Raw genomic sequence first — 17,910 nt, 5'->3', positions numbered from 1 at the left:
TTTACTAGGCTTTCCCCTACACCAGGTCTCCCCTATAAACCCCTTTACAGTCACTGTCCATCAGCATAGCAAAATGTTGTAGAATCACTACTTGCCTTCTCTGTGTTGTATAGCCCTCCCTTTTCTCCTACCCCCCCATGCATGTTAATCTTAGTACACCCCTACTTCTCCCCCCCTTATCCCTCCCTACCCACCCATCCTCCCCAGTCCCTTTCCCTTTGGTACCTGTTAGTCCATTCTTGAGTTCTGTGATTCTGCTGCTGTTTTGTTCCTTCAGTTTTTCCTTTGTTCTTATATTCCACAGATGAGTGAAATCATTTGGTATTTCTCTTTCTCCGCTTGGCTTGTTTCACTGAGCATAATACCCTCTTGCTCCATCCATGTTGCTGCAAATGGTAGGATTTGCCCTCTTCTTATGGCTGAGTAGTATTCCATTGTGTATATGTACCACATCTTCTTTATCCATTCATCTATTGATGGACATTTAGGTTGCTTCCAATTCTTGGCTATTGTAAATAGTGCTGCAATAAACATAGGGGTGCATCTGTCTTTCTCAAACTTGATTGCTGCGTTCTTAGGGTAAATTCCTAGGAGTGGAATTCCTGGGTCAAATGGTAAGTCTGTTTTGAGCATTTTGATGTACCTCCATACTGCTTTCCACAATGGTTGAACTAACTTACATTCCCACCAGCAGTGTAGGAGGGTTCCCCTTTCTCCACAGCCTCGCCAACATTTGTTGTTGTTTGTCTTTTGGATGGCAGCCATCCTTACTGGTGTGAGGTGATACCTCATTGTAGTTTTAATTTGCATTTCTCTGATAATTAGCGATGTGGAGCATCTTTTCATGTGTCTGTTGGCTATCTGTATTTCTTTTCTGGAGAACTGTCTGTTCAGTTCCTCTGCCCATTTTTTAATTGGGTTATTTGTTTTTTGTTTGTTGAGGCGTGTGAGCTCTTAATATATTCTGGATGTCAAGCCTTTATCGGATGTGTCATTTTCAAATATATTCTCCCATACTGTAGGGATCCTTCTTGTTCTATTGATGGTGTCTTTTGCTGTACAGAAGCTTTTCAGCTTAATATAGTCCCACTTACTCTTTTTTGCTGTTGTTTTCCTTGCCCGGGGAGATATGTTCAAGAAGAGGTCACTCATGTTTATGTCTAAGAGGTTTGTGCCTATGTTTTCTTCCAAGAGTTTAATGGTTTCATGGCTTACCTTCAGGTCTTTGATCCATTTTGAGTTTACTTTTGTATATGGGGTTAGACAATGGTCCAGTTTCATTCTCCTACATGTAGCTGTCCAGTTTTGCCAGCACCATCTGTTGAAGAGACTGTCATTTCGCCATTGTATGTCCATGGCTCCTTTATCAAATATTAATTGACCATATATGTCTGGGTTTATGTCTGGATTCTCTAGTCTGTTCCATTGGTCTGTGGCTCTGCTCTTGTGCCAGTACCAAATTGTCTTGATTACTATGGCTTTATAGTAGAGCTTGAAGTTGGGGAGTGAGATCCCCCCTACTTTATTCTTCTTTCTCAGGATTGCTTTGGCTATTCGGGGTCTTTGGTGTTTCCATATGAATTTTTAAATTATTTGTTCCAGTTCATTGAAGAATGTTGCTGGTAGTTTCATAGGGATTGCATCAAATCTGTATATTGCTTTGGGCAGGATGGCCATTTTAACGATATTAATTCTTCCTAGCCACGAGCATGGGATGAGTTTCCATCTGTTAGTGTCCCCTTTAATTTCTCTTAAGAGTGACTTGTAGTTTTCAGAGTATAAGTCTTTCACTACTTTGGTTAGGTTTATTCCTAGGTATTTTATTCTTTTTGATGCAATTGTGAATGGAGTTGTTTTCCTGATTTCTCTTTCTGTTGGTTCATTGTTAGTATATAGGAAAGCCACAGATTTCTGTGTGTTGATTTTGTATCCTGCAACTTTGCTGTATTCCGATATCAGTTCTAGTAGTTTTGGGGTGGAGTCTTTAGGGTTTTTTATGTACAGTATCATGTCATCTGCAAATAGTGACAGTTTAACTTCTTCTTTACCAATCTGGATTCCTTGTATTTCTTTATTTTGTCTGATTGCCGTGGCTAGGACCTCCAGTACTATGTTAAATAACAGTGGAGAGAGTGGGCATCCCTGTCTAGTTCCCGATCTCAGCGGAAATGCTTTCAGCTTCTCGCTGTTCAATATAATGTTGGCTGTGGGTTTATCATAGATGGCCTTTATTATGTTGAGGTACTTGCCCTCTATTCCCATTTTGCTGAGAGTTTTTGTCATGAATGGATGTTGAACTTTGTCAAATGCTTTTTCAGCATCTATGGAGATGATCATGTGGTTTTTGTCTTTCTTTTTGTTGATGTGGTGGATGATGTTGATGGACTTTCGAATGTTGTACCATCCTTGCATCCCTGGGATGAATCCCACTTGGTCATGGTGTATGATCCTTTTGATGTATTTTTGAATTCGGTTTGCTAATATTTTGTTGAGTATTTTTGCATCTACGTTCATCAGGGATATTGGTCTGTAGTTTTCTTTTTTGGTGGGGTCTTTGCCTGGTTTTGGTATTAGGGTGATGTTAGCTTCATAGAATGAGTTTGGGAGTATCCCCTCCCCCTCTATTTTTTGGAAAACTTTAAGGAGAATGGGTATTATGTCTTCCCTGTATGTCTGATAAAATTCCGAGGTAAATCCATCTGGCCCGGGGGTTTTGTTCTTTGGTAGTTTTTTGATTACTGCTTCAATTTCGTTGCTGGTAATTGGTCTGTTTAGATTTTCTGTTTCTTCCTGGGTCAGTCTTGGAAGGTTATATTTTTCTAGGAAGTTGTTCATTTCTCCTAGGTTTCCCAGCTTGTTAGCATATAGGTTTTCATAGTATTCTCCAATAATTCTTTGCATTTCCGTGGGGTCTGTCGTGATATTTCCTTTCTCGTTTCTGATACTGTTGATTTGTGTTGACTCTCTTTTCTTCTTAATAAGTCTGGCTAGAGGCTTATCTATTTTCTTTATTTTCTCGAAGAACCAGCTCTTGGTTTCATTGATTTTTGCTATTGTTTTATTCCTCTCAATTTTATTTATTTCTTCTCTGATCTTTATTATGTCCCTCCTTCTGCTGACCTTAGGCCTCATCTGTTCTTCTTTTTCCAATTTCGATAATTGTGACATTAGACCATTCATTTGGGATTGTTCTTCCTTTTTTAAATATGCTTGGATTGCTATATACTTTCCTCTTAAGACTGCTTTTGCTGTGTCCCACAGAAGTTGGGGCTTAGTGTTGTTGTTGTCATTTGTTTCCATATATTGCTGGATCTCCATTTTGATTTGGTCATTGATCCATTGATTATTTAGGAGCGTGTTGTTAAGCCTCCATGTGTTTGTGAGCCTCTTTGCTTTCTTTGTACAGTTTATTTCTAGTTTTCTGCCTTTGTGGTCTGAAAAGTTGGTTGGTAGGATTTCAATGTTTTGGAATTTTCTGAGGCTCTTTTTGTGGCATAGTATGTGGTCTATTCTGGAGAATGTTCCATGTGCACTTGAGAAGAATGTATATCCCGCTGCTTTTGGATGTAGAGTTCTATAGATGTCTATTAGGTCCATCTGCTCTACTGTGTTGTTCAGTGCTTCCGTGTCCTTACTTATTTTCTGCCCAGTGGATCTATCCTTTGGGGTGAGTGGTGTGTTGAAGTCTCCTAGAATGAATGCATTGCAGTCTATATCCCCCTTTAGTTCTGTTAGTATTTGTTTCACATATGCTGGTGCTCCTGTGTTGGGTGCATATATATTTAGAATGGTTATATCCTCTTGTTTGACTGAGCCCTTTATCATTATGTAGTGTCCTTCTTTATCTCTTGTTACTTTCTTTGTTTTGAAGTCTATTTTGTCTGATATTAGTACTGCAACCCCTGCTTTCTTCTCACTGTTGTTTGCTTGAAATATGTTTTTCCATCCCTTGACTTTTAGTCTGTACATGTCTTTGGGTTTGAGGTGAGTTTCTTGTAAGCAGCATATAGATGGGTCTTGCTTTTTTATCCATTCTGTTACTCTGTGTCTTTTGATTGGTGCATTCAAGCCATTTACATTTAGGGTGACTATTGAAAGATATGTACTTATTGTCATTGCAGGCTTTAAATTCGTGGTTACCAAAGGTTCAAGGTTAGCCTCTTTAGTATCTTACTGCCTAACTTAGGTCGCTTATTGAGCTGTTATATACACTGTCTGGAGATTCTTTTCTTCTCTCCCTTCTTGTTCCTCCTCCTCGATTCTTCATTTGTTGGGTGTTTTGTGCTGTGCTCTTTCTAGGAGTGCTCCCATCTAGAGCAGTCCCTGTAAGATGTTCTGTAGAGGTGGTTTGTGGAAAGCAAATTCCCTCAGCTTTTGTTTGTCTGGGAATTGTTTAATCCCACCGTCATATTTGAATGATAGTCGTGCTGGATACAGTATCCTTGGTTCAAGGCCCTTCTGTTTCATTGTATTAAATATATCATGCCATTCTCTTCTGGCCTGTAGGGTTTCTGTTGAGAAATCTGACATTAGCCTGATGGGTTTCCCTTTATAGGTGACCTTTTTCTCTCTAGCTGCCTTTAACACTCTTTCCTTGTCCTTGATCTTTGCCATTTTAATTATTATGTGTCTTGGTGTTGCCCTTCTTGGATCCTTTCTGTTGGGGGTTCTGTGTATTTCCGTGGTCTTTTCGATTACTTCCTCCCCCAGTGTGGGGAAGTTTTCAGCAATTATTTCTTCTAAGATACTTTCCATCTCTTTTCCTCTCTCTTCTTCTTCTGGGACCCCTAAAATACAGATATTGTTCCTTTTGGATTGGTCACACAGTTCTCTTAATATTGTTTCATTCCTGGAGATCCTTTTGTCTCTCTCTATGTCAGCTTCTATGCGTTCCTGTTCTCTGATTTCAATTCCATCAATGGCCTCTTGCATTCTATCCATTCTGCTTATAAACCCTTCCAGAGTTTGTTTCATTTCTGCGATCTCCTTTCTGGCATCTGTGATCTCTTTCCGGACTTCATCCCATTTCTCTTGTGTATTTCTCTGCATCTCTGTCAGCATGTTTATGATTCTTATTTTGAATTCTTTGTCAGGAAGACTGGTTAGGTCTGTCTCCTTCTCTGGTGTTGTCTCTGTTATCTTTGTCTGCCTGTAGCTTTGCCTTTTCATGGTGATAGGAATAGTCTGCAGAACTGGGACGAGTGACGGCTGGAAGAACTTCCCTTCTTGTTGGTTTGTGGCCCTCCTCTCCTGGGAGAACAGCGGCCTCTAGTGGCTTGTGCTGTGCAGCTGCACGCAGACAGGGTTTCTGCTTCCTGCCCGGCTGCTGTGGAGTTAATCTCCGCTGTTGCTGTGGGTGTGGCCTGGCTCGGGCAGCTACTCCAAAATGGTGGAGTCGCGTTGGAGCAGGAGCTGCTGGGAGGCTATTTATCTCCGTAAGGGGCCTCCCTGCTCCCTGCAGCCCAGGGGTTAGGGTGCCCAGAGATCCCGGATTCCCTACCTCTGGATTAAGTGACCCACCCTGACCCTTTAAGACTTCCAAAAAGCACCCGCCAAAACAAAACAACGACCACCAAAAAAAAAAAAAAAAAAAATTTTTAAATTAAAAAAAAAAAAGTTTTTAATTAAAAAAAAAAAAAAAAGGTGGTTGTTCGTTTTTCTTTATTCTCCGGTGCCAGCCTCAGGCCTCTGCTCACCGGTCTTTCTGCCCTGTTTCCCTAGTATTGGGGGCCCTATCCCTTTAAGACTTCCAAAAAGCGCTCGCCAAAACAAAACAGCAAAAAAGCAAAAAAAAAATGGTCGCGCGCTTTTCTTATATCCTCTGGCGCCCAGCCTCCAGTGCCCGCTCACTGTTCTTGCTGCCCTGTTTTCCTAGTATCGAGCGCCCTGCACTCTGGCCCGGATGGCTGGGGCTGGGTGTTCGGCAGTCCTGGGCTCCGTCTCCCTCCCGCTCTGCCTGCTCTTCTCCCACCGGGAGCTGGGGGGAGGGGCGCTCGGCTCCCGCGGGGCCGGGGCTTGTATCTTACCCACTTCGCGAGGCGCTGGGTTCTCTCAGGTGCGGATGTGGTCTGGATATTGTCCTGTGTCCTCTGGTCTTTATTCTAGGAAGGGTTGTCTGTTATATTTTCATAGATATATGTGGTTTTGGGAGGAGATTTCTGCTGCTCTACTCACGCCGCCATCTTCCGCCCCTCCTCTAGGTTTTTCTTTTTAAATGAAGTTATTTCAACAAAATTTAGCTTTTAATTTTAATACTGCATTAATTCTTAGAATAAATAATGAGTCAAGTGTTTTAGGGAGGTTGTAAATTTCTGACATAATAACACTTCATGCTTGACTTTCACAACACTGTAATACAGGGAGTCATTTCCCACAAATATTTGAAGACTTCATCCATTTTCCAAGGTCCTTTCTTCCAAAAAAAAAATTTTTTTTAATTGTGGTAAAAGATACATAACAACAAAACTACCACTTAGGTTTTAAGCACAAAATTCACTGCCAGGGGAACACACTAAGTTCATTGCCAGTTGAAAAGATGTCAATTTCTAGAGGATATTTGGGATTGATTATTGGGAGGGAGTGAGCTTCCATTTTTTATTTTAGTTATGTTTCTGCTTCAAGGTACAAATTTAGTGGTCACTTGAATCTTACTTTGAGACTATTACCAATTTCTACTTCTCTTTGTAACTGTCAACAAGAGGTGCATGTCACATTGATGATTAATTTTTTATTTTATTTTATATATTTACTAGTGTATTGTCTAAAGTCAGGTTTCAGGGAGTCATTTCATCTTGTGTCCTAGAATGTACTTCTAAATCTTAAAGACTTAATGAATGACTTATTTTCGTCAATCTGGAAATCACGTTGCATTTTATAAGGACATTCCTTTTCATCCATTACTATTTTATTACAAAATGTTTTTAAGAAAATGATATTGCAATTTGTGCAAAAAGTCTGTAAAATCCACTAATTCTGTATTTTCTAATGGGCACAGGAGGATTATTTTGAAACTTCTACAATAATGGATAACACTTACTTATTATATATTCACTATGTACACATATAGTTCTAAATATTTAGCATAATACTACTTTTTGAGGCATGATCCAGTTTTGCCCACTGGTACAGATTATGTTACTAAGGCACAGAGAGTTAAAGGAATGGGTCCCAGTCTACACAGCTAGTAAGGGAGAAAGCCAAGATTCAAATCCGGCCGGTCTACTCTTACCACCATATTATATTTATATCTTTAGGAAAATTGCTGAATTTCCCAGATATTGACTTAAGATAAATTAATTTCCTTTGGAGAGAATGAAGTTGCATCTATCTCCCCTTTTAGGATACTCTGGCTGAAAACAGCAGTCTGTTGAGAGGTGCATTTCTACTTATGATGTTCATCTGAAAATGTAGGAAAAGAAGGAAGGGAATTGCATGGGGAAAGGAAACCAGTAATGTGCATTTTCAAATATTTGTCTCTTATGAGACCTTAAAGTAGAAACCTTTAAACTTGTAACATCTGCAAAATTTCCATGAGAGTTTCTAAAAGGGGCCTGCCTATGTCTTTGAATTTATGAAGGTCTCTCTTTTGAACAACTGTCCTGTTCTATTGCTCTAGTGGTTGGGTTTTCTTTATCAAAGCATTTGCAGAAAAGGTGATCAATGAAAAGAAGGAAAAATAGCATGTGATAAATCAAGAAAAAATGTGATTATTCTGGTCTGTCTCTCAGATTGTTTCTGTCATTAACATTTCACATGTAAAGTCGTTCCTGTTCTGCCCTGAATGACCTTATTGCCTTGGAAACAAAACATAGATGTTTCTCAGAATGAAGCCTTGGCTCTGAGGCCACTTCAGTCTCTCCCACACATGAGGGTCATGCAGTGGCATTCATCAGAACATCCTGTCAGTTTCTAAATCAATTAGAATTAAAATCACACAAGTGCCCAAGAAGGCTCATTCCTAGGACCAGACTGATAATGTACCTTTGGAGAGGGCACTGTATTCTGAGTAAAAATGGAGTGGTCAAGAACCCTACGCTAACTTGCAAGGGTTGTGGTGGTTCAAGTTGCTATCACTCTGGCCATAGAATGGGCCCTTTAATAACTGGAAAAAATTGGCTCAAGATTGGCAGGCTTTCCAACCACAGAGAACAAGTTACCAAAATTAGTTCTGAACAAATAAACACAGTAGAATGCTGGGGGTACCAAGCCCACATTAGGTAATTTTTGCCATTTATGATGTCTTTCTGAGGTTATTTCTGAAGGGTATTTCCTTTTCATATTTCATGTAAATCTGCTCTCTCCAAGATCCTCACTGTGCTCCTGGGAGGAGGGACTGCTCATTGTGGTGTCAGCAGGAAAGAGCTTATGACACTTGAAGTATGCTAGCACTCGAGCTTTGGGGCTAGAGAGCACTAGAAAATATCCCTGATGTATTTTTCCAAGACAAATCACCACATATTAATCCTCAAACTATTAGAACATTCTATGTATTATATTATATACTGATTTATCTTAATAGATCAGTTGCCTCCCTTCTAATCTCTTCTATGTTCTACTCTGGGATGTTCATGTATTTCCTGCAGGGTTTTTTGTTTTCCCCTTGATGTTTTCTTCTTGTATTGCACTCAAGTGTAAGAAACTCAAAGTTCTTTTTTTAATGTATGAATATAAAGGACTTGGTTTTACTTGTGTTCAGTTTAGCTTTGAAGATGTTAAGAAAATCCATAGAGAAATAGCACCATTTGGTCCACTTTAATAAATGGGAGTGGTCAGGGTATATAATCTCCAGTGAATCTAACACCCATCCACCCATCCATCCATCCATTCAAAATGAACACAGGACCTAGTGTTAATGAGTAAACAGAATCTATGTTTCAAGAGGAGTGAGGGCAAATTAGACTACTCAAAAGTTCTGCACCAAACCATGATTTTCAGACACCTCCCTCCTCTTCTCCAGTTCTGTCAAACTTCCATCCCACTTTTTGAGGTTACCAAGCACATAGACATTTTTCAAGTAGCTGGTATTATTATGAGATAGTTAAACAAATAAGAACTGAATGTTCAGACCCTGAAAATAAAACTGCAAACCTAGTAAACATCCCTGTACAACATCTCATTGTATTCAAAATGCTCTATGAAAAGAGGTCAGTTTTAAAAATAGGGCTGACTATCAACCTTTGACATAGTACTAGGAATGCATATGAGGATATTTTTGGTAGCTGGCAGTGTGCTAATCAAGTTTCCTTTTAGCTTCCATACATTATACCATTAAACATTGCTAGCTTTCTTTCAGATATGAACATTGGCAGGAGCATCAGATAAATATGTGCAGGTCTATCACTGTTTTAAAAAAAATCAAAAGCAGAAGATTGAGTGACAACAGGTCAGAGCACTGTTATTCCATCTGAGAGAGGAAAAAAATGATAGACACACTCACACACATTTAAGATAAGCAACAAATAAGTATTTGTTGAATGAATGAATTAATGAGGGAAAGGTTAAGTGGAATGAGTTGTTAACAATATGAGACTGAAGACAGGTCAAAATGTAGGAGCCTGAGGAGGCACTGAATTTGTCAATTATGAGTTTTTTGGAAACCTTCGAAAGAGCAATTTCAATCTCAGAGAGATTAGGGAGGTGACAATGGATTGTGGAAGGAATCGGAGAGGAGGACGCAAAAGCCAGGAATTTCAAGCATTCTTCAAAGGTACTTGGATAATAAAGAGAATCAGGACAGTGTTGACACAATCCACCAAAAGCATCTTGCACATTAAAAAATCTAATGTGTTATTTACAATTTACTTTCTTCTAGAAGAGGATGAAGACTTGGCACTTAAATTTTTTTTACAGCTTCATATATATAATTTACAGGCTCATGTTTCCTATAATGTCACTCCCTGTTTTTCACTAGAACAAAAATATCACTAATGAAGATCTAGTTCTTTTAAAAATACATTTTGTTTTGGTCATTATTTAAATACTTGATTTGACACAAAGTTACTTTAGTAGCTTTAGTAGGTCAGCCCACTGAACATAACTAATATTTCAGTTGTGGTTTGGAAGTAGTTCAATACAACAAATATGAGCAACTATGAAGAATTTTACCTTTTCTCTTCTAACAAGCTTATGTAGTTTTATTTTAGCTCTTTTACAACTCAGAAATCTATCCATTTCCTAACACCATATGTTGCTTCCCACCACTAAAAAATCATGATTTGTAACAGGATATAAGTCCTTATAACTTAATGGGAAGTAAATCAGGTGAAACATATGTAGACATCAATGATTCCTAGTACAGAATAATCAAACAGGAAACTTTTTGAAGTTCACAGTTCTTTTAACAGAATAATTATTTTTTTAGCCTCATGTAAAGTATTTTCAGTTCAGGGTACTCAAACAAGCCAGCTTTTCCAGTTGTTCAAAACCAATAATGGGCCTGTGGTTCTGTGGGCAGGCTAACAACTTTGAACAAGGTTGTGACTGCTCAGTGTAAAGCAGTGTAAAGGGAAGAATGCCTTTACAATTTTAATTATAAATATCTGTTTAATGAAGAATCAGAGTCAAGCTGCCAAACTATGTGAATTTTTTTTTTTTCAGAGATGTCAAAGTCTAAATGGTATTTCTGTCCTGGGCCTAATTAAAGGGAAAAAATCATTAGTAATCCAGAGATTCTTGTTGTGGAAAGGACTTTGACCTACACGCACATCTGCCCAACAGACTCTAAATGAGCCCATTAACTAATTTGACATGAGACAACTGATAGTGACAACTTGAAGTGGCTGCCAGAACATGTGGGATTTCATCCAATGGCTTCAATGCAGATTATTTCATTTCCAAATCTCTGATGCACGTGGCTTTCAACAGATGCATATATCGTGTGTGTGTGTGTGTATGTGTAGGTACTGCCCAGGGGAAACTCTGATGGATTAAGGAACCCAAAATGCTGCCAACATTTCCCACAAAGGCGCTGAGTCTAACCCATGTGCCCAGTCAAGCTGGGCACGAATGTGAAACAAAATCAGTTACTGCAATGTCTTCAGAAAGATTAAAAAAAAAAAAAATCAAAGTTCTTAATTAATTCAAGTAAGTTACAATAGCAACACTGCAACAGGGAAAGTTAAGTTTATTCCAAGGGTAAGGCTTTTTTTAAACTATGGTAAAATATACATAACATTTATCACTTTAACCACTTGTAAGTGTACAATTCTGTGGTATTAAATACAGTCACAATGTTGTGTAACTGTCACCACTGTCTATACCCAAAATTTTTTCATTATCCGAACATAAACCTTGTACCCTTTAAATAATAACTCTCTGCATTTCCTCTGTCCCTAGTTTTCAAGGGTAAATGTTTAAGAAACATCACACTATCATATGAACCCACCTCTTTCACAAATTGATGTCCTTGTTTTCATTTTTATGGAGAAGGTTCACCCTAATATTTTCTAGCAACTCATTTGTGCTGGAGGAGTCCAGAATGTCCACCAAAGCTCAGATTCTTAGAAGCTCTTCTGGTGGACTGTTAAGTGGTCCTTCCTTTTAGGGAAAATGGCACACAACTGTTTAGATTTTATTACATATAAAATAGTATGACTTTCCTATTAGATTGAACCATATGAATCATCTTTATAGGTCAAGCACAGTTGAAAAATATCAATTTTATGTTGTATAACCTAATAGCAATCAAGAAAATGAGTTAAGTTACTGAAATTCAGTACAATACTATAGTTTTGTCACCAATTCTCTGTTACTGTGGAATTTTTCTTCTTTGGGAGGCATAATAGGTAGAGTATGTGGACTATGGTCCTTTCTTTTACCAAGTAGGTAGTATTCAAAAAAGATTATAATTGGAGATTTGAAATAATGGTGGTTCCAAACCAGGTGTTGGGTAAGACCTGATTTATACGTAGAGCTATGCTGTGTGTCACAGTATTGCCAGTTACCATTTATATTACCTTGGCCGCTAATTCAGTGACAGCACTGATCCAGGTAGACTTCATGTGTCTGAAAAGGCATGTGAGTTGGCTTGTAAAAGTGTATTTTTTCTTGGCTTATATTTTATTTCAAAGATTCTTTGTCTTTATATGATGGATCTTCAACTATGGATAGACTGTGATTATCTGACATTCGTGTTTTTCATCCTGTAATAAGGATATGAATTTAGTCTGCAATCAAATGACTTTTGAAATGCCTTAAGAGAAGCATTAAAAATTCCCGAAAGGCAGTTTTCTATGGTGGTTAGAGCAAAGGCACTCAGTCTAGATGGCTGGGGTTCAAACCCAGTCCTATATTGTATTTGTTCTGTGATTTAAGCAAGTTACTTTTCTTCCCCATGCCTCGGTTTCCTCATCCATGTAATGGAGTAATTGCAGTTGGAGTTGTTTTGAGGATTATATGAATTAATATATGTAAAGCACTTAGAACAGCACCTGTTACATAAGTTCTGTATGCACTGGCTATAACTAAGCAGTTAAGTATTCTGACAACCCTCTTTTTATTAATGGAGAACAAGTCTCACCAAATATGTTTTCTAAAAGTAAGTCTCTTAATACTTAACACTTCTTTGAAACAAGAGAAGGTACTAAAAGTAGAGCCTGATTTAGCAAGTATTTGGTAAACACTACTTTTCTGTCCCCATATCCACTTCTCCTTCTTTCTAAAAAAAAGAGGGCCTTTCTTGACTTTTCTCTCAATCCATTAGTATATAGTCATCACTTCATTGAGTTTCAGCTAAGAATATATTTAGCCATACTTGAATCATTTTGTATCTACAAAATGCTCATCTATCATTTCCTTCCATTTGCAAAATATGAGAATAATTATATCACAAGACTTCAAATATTAAAGTTGGTGCTATACATATCTGGGAAATGATAAAAGGAAGTTGCTTAAACATCTTTTTAATGTTAATAAGAGCCCAAGGTATGATGAAATTGTTTATAATTGTGTTATTGAAGAAAAGGAAACTTCTGTCCTCAAAAAAATTCAGTCTTGGACAACCATTTATTATTGCCTTAGGGAAAGGAAGGGTGTTGATTTTGGTTACAGCCAGGGCCAGGAATAAGGAGTGCTGGGTTTGTCTACTTGAACTTCTCATGCAGTGTATCCTCAGGCCATCTACTGGGATTTTGTTACTCTTTCAACTGAAAATAGAAGTTAATTGTACCTGGGGAAGCCTACAGGAGAAAATGTGTGATAGGTATTTGATATCATTGTGTAATTTGTATATAGTTGCTCTTGGTTCAACAACTAAGTAAACCAGAGGAAACTCCAGAGGAGCATTCCCAGACTCCCAACACCCGCTCCAGCCTAGACCAGGCTTCTGGTTTTGTTCACCTCCAACTGCTCAGTAGGTTAAGAGAATTTTATCAATTAGTAAAACTGAGCGAAGTCACAAGATATCCTCCCTACAGTCTAGCAGGAAGACATGATGAATAAATGTTGAGATTATAATGATTGCCCAGAAAAAGAGGAAAGTGATGCTATCAGTGCCTCCAGAATAGGGATTTCACCAACCTGAGAAGTCCTCCTTGAGGCCATGCTGCTTAAAGTAATATCTGAAGGATGAATAATGATTGACTAGGGAAAGAGGGAGAAAAGAACATCCCAGAAAGAATAGCACATGCAAAGATCCTGTGCCAGGAGGGAACACGGCCAAATACAAGGAACTGGACAAATGCCAATGTTGCTAGGACAGATGGCACTGGAAAGGCCACAGGACCACACTGTTTGGGGACTCATGAGACTCATAAGAAGCTCTTTCTTTACTCTAAGAGCAAGGCCTTGAAGAGTTTTACTCAGATTAAAATTAAAATGGAAGGATTTCTCTGGCAGCATTGGAGGGAATAAATTGGAATGTGCAAAAATGGATGCATGTGGAGTACTAAGGACTTCGCTACAGTCTGAGCAAGAAATGTTAATTTGGTGAGGACTGTAGAGGCACAGTAGAGGATCAGAGAGGTGGGCAGATTTGAGACTTAGGAGGCTTACTGATAGGTGTTGGTGATACAATCATTCCATATGGTGGATCAGAAAGTGAGAGGTATCGGGAATGACTCCAAGGTTCTGGAGGGATTGTGCCCTTCCCTGAGATAGAGAATGTTGGAAGACAATCAGGTCTGCGAGTGGAAGATTATAAGTTTGTCTTTGGAAATTATGAGTGCATTTGAAACTCTCTTTTTCTTGACTTATTTTAAACTGTTTTGTCCAGCTCCCATTGCTTTTTCTCAGCCACTGCCTTCTGCAGCAACCCACAAGTCATCTCTGTCCTTTCACTCCCACCCAGTGTAAATGTTAGTACTCTCCATGGGTCTGACCTGAGCATCCGTCTTCTTTAGTCACTCTAAACCTGGACTGTCCAATAGAGTAGTCATATGTGGCACTGAGCACTTAAAATGTGGCCAGTCCAAATTGAGATGCGCCATGTTAAATACACATAGGATTTCAAAGACATATATTAAAAAATAATGAAAAACAAAATCATTAGTAAGATTTTATATTGATTATATGTTGAAATGATAACATTTTGGATATATTGGGTTAGGTCAAATATATTATTACTTTCTTAATGTGGGTACTAGAAAATTTAAAATTACATATGTGGCTCACTGTACATTTCTAGAGGACAGCGCTGCTCCAGTGACCCTGTCACCTCATGCCTGTCTGCTTGAGCCCACAGAGCTGTTTACTTTCCCCAGAATATTGTACATCACTTTATGCCTCATACCCTCCTTTTCCTAAACTTTTGTTTGTCCCTTCTTTCCTACCAGAGTAGATATGATTCCTAATTCTTTTTTCAGAGTGAATATCTTCTCTGCTATATGAAACTTTCCTAATTCCTTAAGGTAGAATTACACATTTCTGCCTCAGAGTCTTATATGCTCTGTTAATATCTTTATTGTAAGCTAATTCACATGATTAAATTTAGTTATTTATTCTTTTGTCTCTCTAACCAGATTGTAAGTGCCTGAAAAGTGCAGTTGCAATCTGATTTATGTCTATAATTAGGTAACCAGGTTCTCAGTACCAGGTTGTTGCTCAATGAAAGTCTGGTGAATAACAATGGAATCTACATGTATTAAAAGCCATCATGTGACTGGTTATGACTTAGATGTTTTACAGACAATATCTTGAATTCCCTCAACATCCCTATAAGGTAGATATAATTATCTTCATTTTGCATATGGGATCTTGCAAAAGCTCAAACTGTTAGTAAATGATAGAGCTGGGATTCAACCAGACTTGTTTATTTCTGTGATTCCCTGCAAGTTGAAAATGGATTAAAAAGTGAAGATTATATTCCTACAGTCATCCATATGCAGTAGAACTGACATCATGGAATGGGGAAAAAATATCCATTTCCTAAGATTGTTGAAAGATTAAATGAGATAATATATATAAAGTGTCAGGACAGTGCTGGAACTAGTAGGTTTTATTAAGCATTGGCTTTCTTTCATCTTGAGGCCCATGGCATAGGCATCTTTAATTTCTGAAGAGGACCAAATTCTGAGGTCTATAACTTCCTCAATGCCCCTACACACACTTACACTCATGTTCATACATATTCACACTTATGTGGAAGCCATGAGAAACAGAGTCTTCTAGGGGTTTCCAATTTAACCCAGTCTTCCTTGTATTTGCTTAAGATAGTTGAGTAAGGTGAAGTAGAGAAATTGTAAGTACTACTGGGGACATTCAATCTGTGTGTGTGTTTGTGCATAAGGTTGAGGCAGGAATAATAGCACAAAAGGAATAAAGCTTGGAGTCTTATGAGGGTTATGGTGCCTTGGTGAATTCCCAGAAAACCTGTGTAGTGCTCTGACTCTTCTCTTCCTATGCTATCTTACCCAGCTATGGACCCCTTCCTTTACTAAGTCAGGAATCTTAGTAGGAAAGGGACAGGGTAAAGTAAAAGGGATAAACATTAAGTGTAGGCCAATACTGGTCTGCAGGTCCTATGCTGAAATGCTGGCTCCTGAGAAGTAAATTTAAGCAGATGAAATGTGAAGATAGGTTGCGAGGGGGGCTGTGTTCAGGTAAGGGAAAGTAATCCGTCCATAGCCTTTAGATCCCTGCAATTCCCCTGAAAAAGTAATATTAAGAAATCTCCCAGTTGGACTGGTCCTGGACCAAGGCTAAAGGAAGCTCACAAGCTCAAGGGTAAGGTAGTTGCTTCTCTTGACTCTCCTGGTTCACACATTTCACGTTAACAACAGAACCAATGCCTTGTCCATAGTTAGAGGAAACGTTCTCACCAGGCTGTGCTCTTCTTTGTTTTAGATCAAACAGATAAGTACTAGGTAGGGCAGAGCTTCCACTACTTAAAAAAACTCAAATTCCCCTCCAAATAATATGTATATAATAAATATGCATAATATATTTTAAAGCTATCTGATCCATATAGAAGGGATAGGGAATGACTAGAATAAAGGAAATTGGGCCTATAATAATAATAATAATTATTATTATTATTTGAATGGTGTGTTTTAGCTCTCAAATATATTTTTTGCATATATGGATTATGTCTTCAAATTCCCTGTATTTACTTCCTTACCCTCCACATAGTAAGTATCTGGTGTTCATTTGCTGAGAGCAGGAAACAGTCATCCATATGCAGTAGAACTGACAAGGAGATTCCAACCTGTGTGGAGAGCATGAGGAGTTGTAAGGAAAAGGCATTTTGAAGTGAACATTTGGAGTCTTTAGGCAACTGAATCAATGTTCTGTAGTACTTGAATCAAACTTTGAGAGAAGAAACACTTCAAATTTAGGGAGAATCTGATATTATATAGAGAAACTCCATGGCCAAGAAGGTATATAAAATAAGGATGGTAATTACCTGACTGCTCCGGAAAATTTAATCTATATAGAAAAAATAACTGTTTTTAATTTTAAAAAGAAAAACTTAAGTTGATTTATCTCTCAGATTAACTTGCACTCAGGAGGATAACCAGAAGGTACTTTTAAATTCAATCTGCTCCAATGCCACAGCATCATAAACTCTCACAAGCAGCTGACTTTCAGACAAATCACCCGATTCTGAGGAAACTCAAGATTTTAAGGGAAATCATCTGATTTTCCCTTTGTTTTGATTCATCGTGAGCCTGGGCACATTTTTGGGGGAGCCGATTTGGCTCTTTTCCTTTTACAATTGGTTAGAGTCAGCAGCCTTTAAAGTAATGCCTCTACCATATCAACAGAATTACTCTAATTACTGTGTCCCTTCCAAAATCACAAGTCTCTGGGGAGAACTGAGGCTTTAACATTAGTGAAAATTCCTTTGTTCCCCTCAATCTGAGAGAAGATTTATCTCAACTTCCTGTCCCATTTTACTGTTGGTTAATACAAACATGGAGAGAAGAAAGAAATTTGTAATTTGAATGAAATTTTAAATAGCAAGTATTCATTAACTCAAACACAAGAATATTCAGAAACCTTTCTTAACATAAGAGGTACATGTACATATATAAAAAACTAGAAGCAAACACACCAAAAATTAATAGTAGTAATAGACAGGTAATTATCATTTTTTTTATAAGTATGTTTTTCACTATATGGTGAATTTTCTACAAGATACATTATTTTGATAAACAGAAAAAGTTACTATTATAAAAATAGAAATTGTAATCAATAGCCACTCTCCTTTCTCCTATCAATGTGCCACAGGCCCAGAAGCCTGAGAAACCTGAAGAGCCATGCTCCTGTGAGTGATTTTTGAGGTGGGGTTTGGGCAGGCCAGGTAACTTCTCTAGAACTCAGGTTCCTCACCTGTGAAATGTAGGAGTTGGAGGTCAATAGTTTAGTTCAGTTCTATAATGCCTGAATTCTATAATGGGCCTGCCACATACTAAACTGTATTAATTAAAAATGCTTCTAGCTTCCAGTAACAGACATCTTGACTAATGGTGGCTT

At 38.1% G+C, this 17,910-nt stretch overlaps 1 protein-coding gene across 3 annotated transcripts in view; it reads left to right on the top strand.

The window, feature by feature from the left end:
- Positions 1–17,910, top strand: part of COL28A1 (collagen type XXVIII alpha 1 chain) — a 178,389-nt gene that overhangs the window by 38,429 nt on the left and 122,050 nt on the right. The window lies entirely within an intron of this gene.

This window comes from Manis pentadactyla, chromosome 7, assembly GCF_030020395.1.
Source record: "Manis pentadactyla isolate mManPen7 chromosome 7, mManPen7.hap1, whole genome shotgun sequence".
NCBI classification, from domain to species: domain Eukaryota; kingdom Metazoa; phylum Chordata; class Mammalia; order Pholidota; family Manidae; genus Manis; species Manis pentadactyla.
Note: the sequence above shows the minus strand (reverse complement) of the source record. Positions and strands in the feature narration are given on the sequence as shown.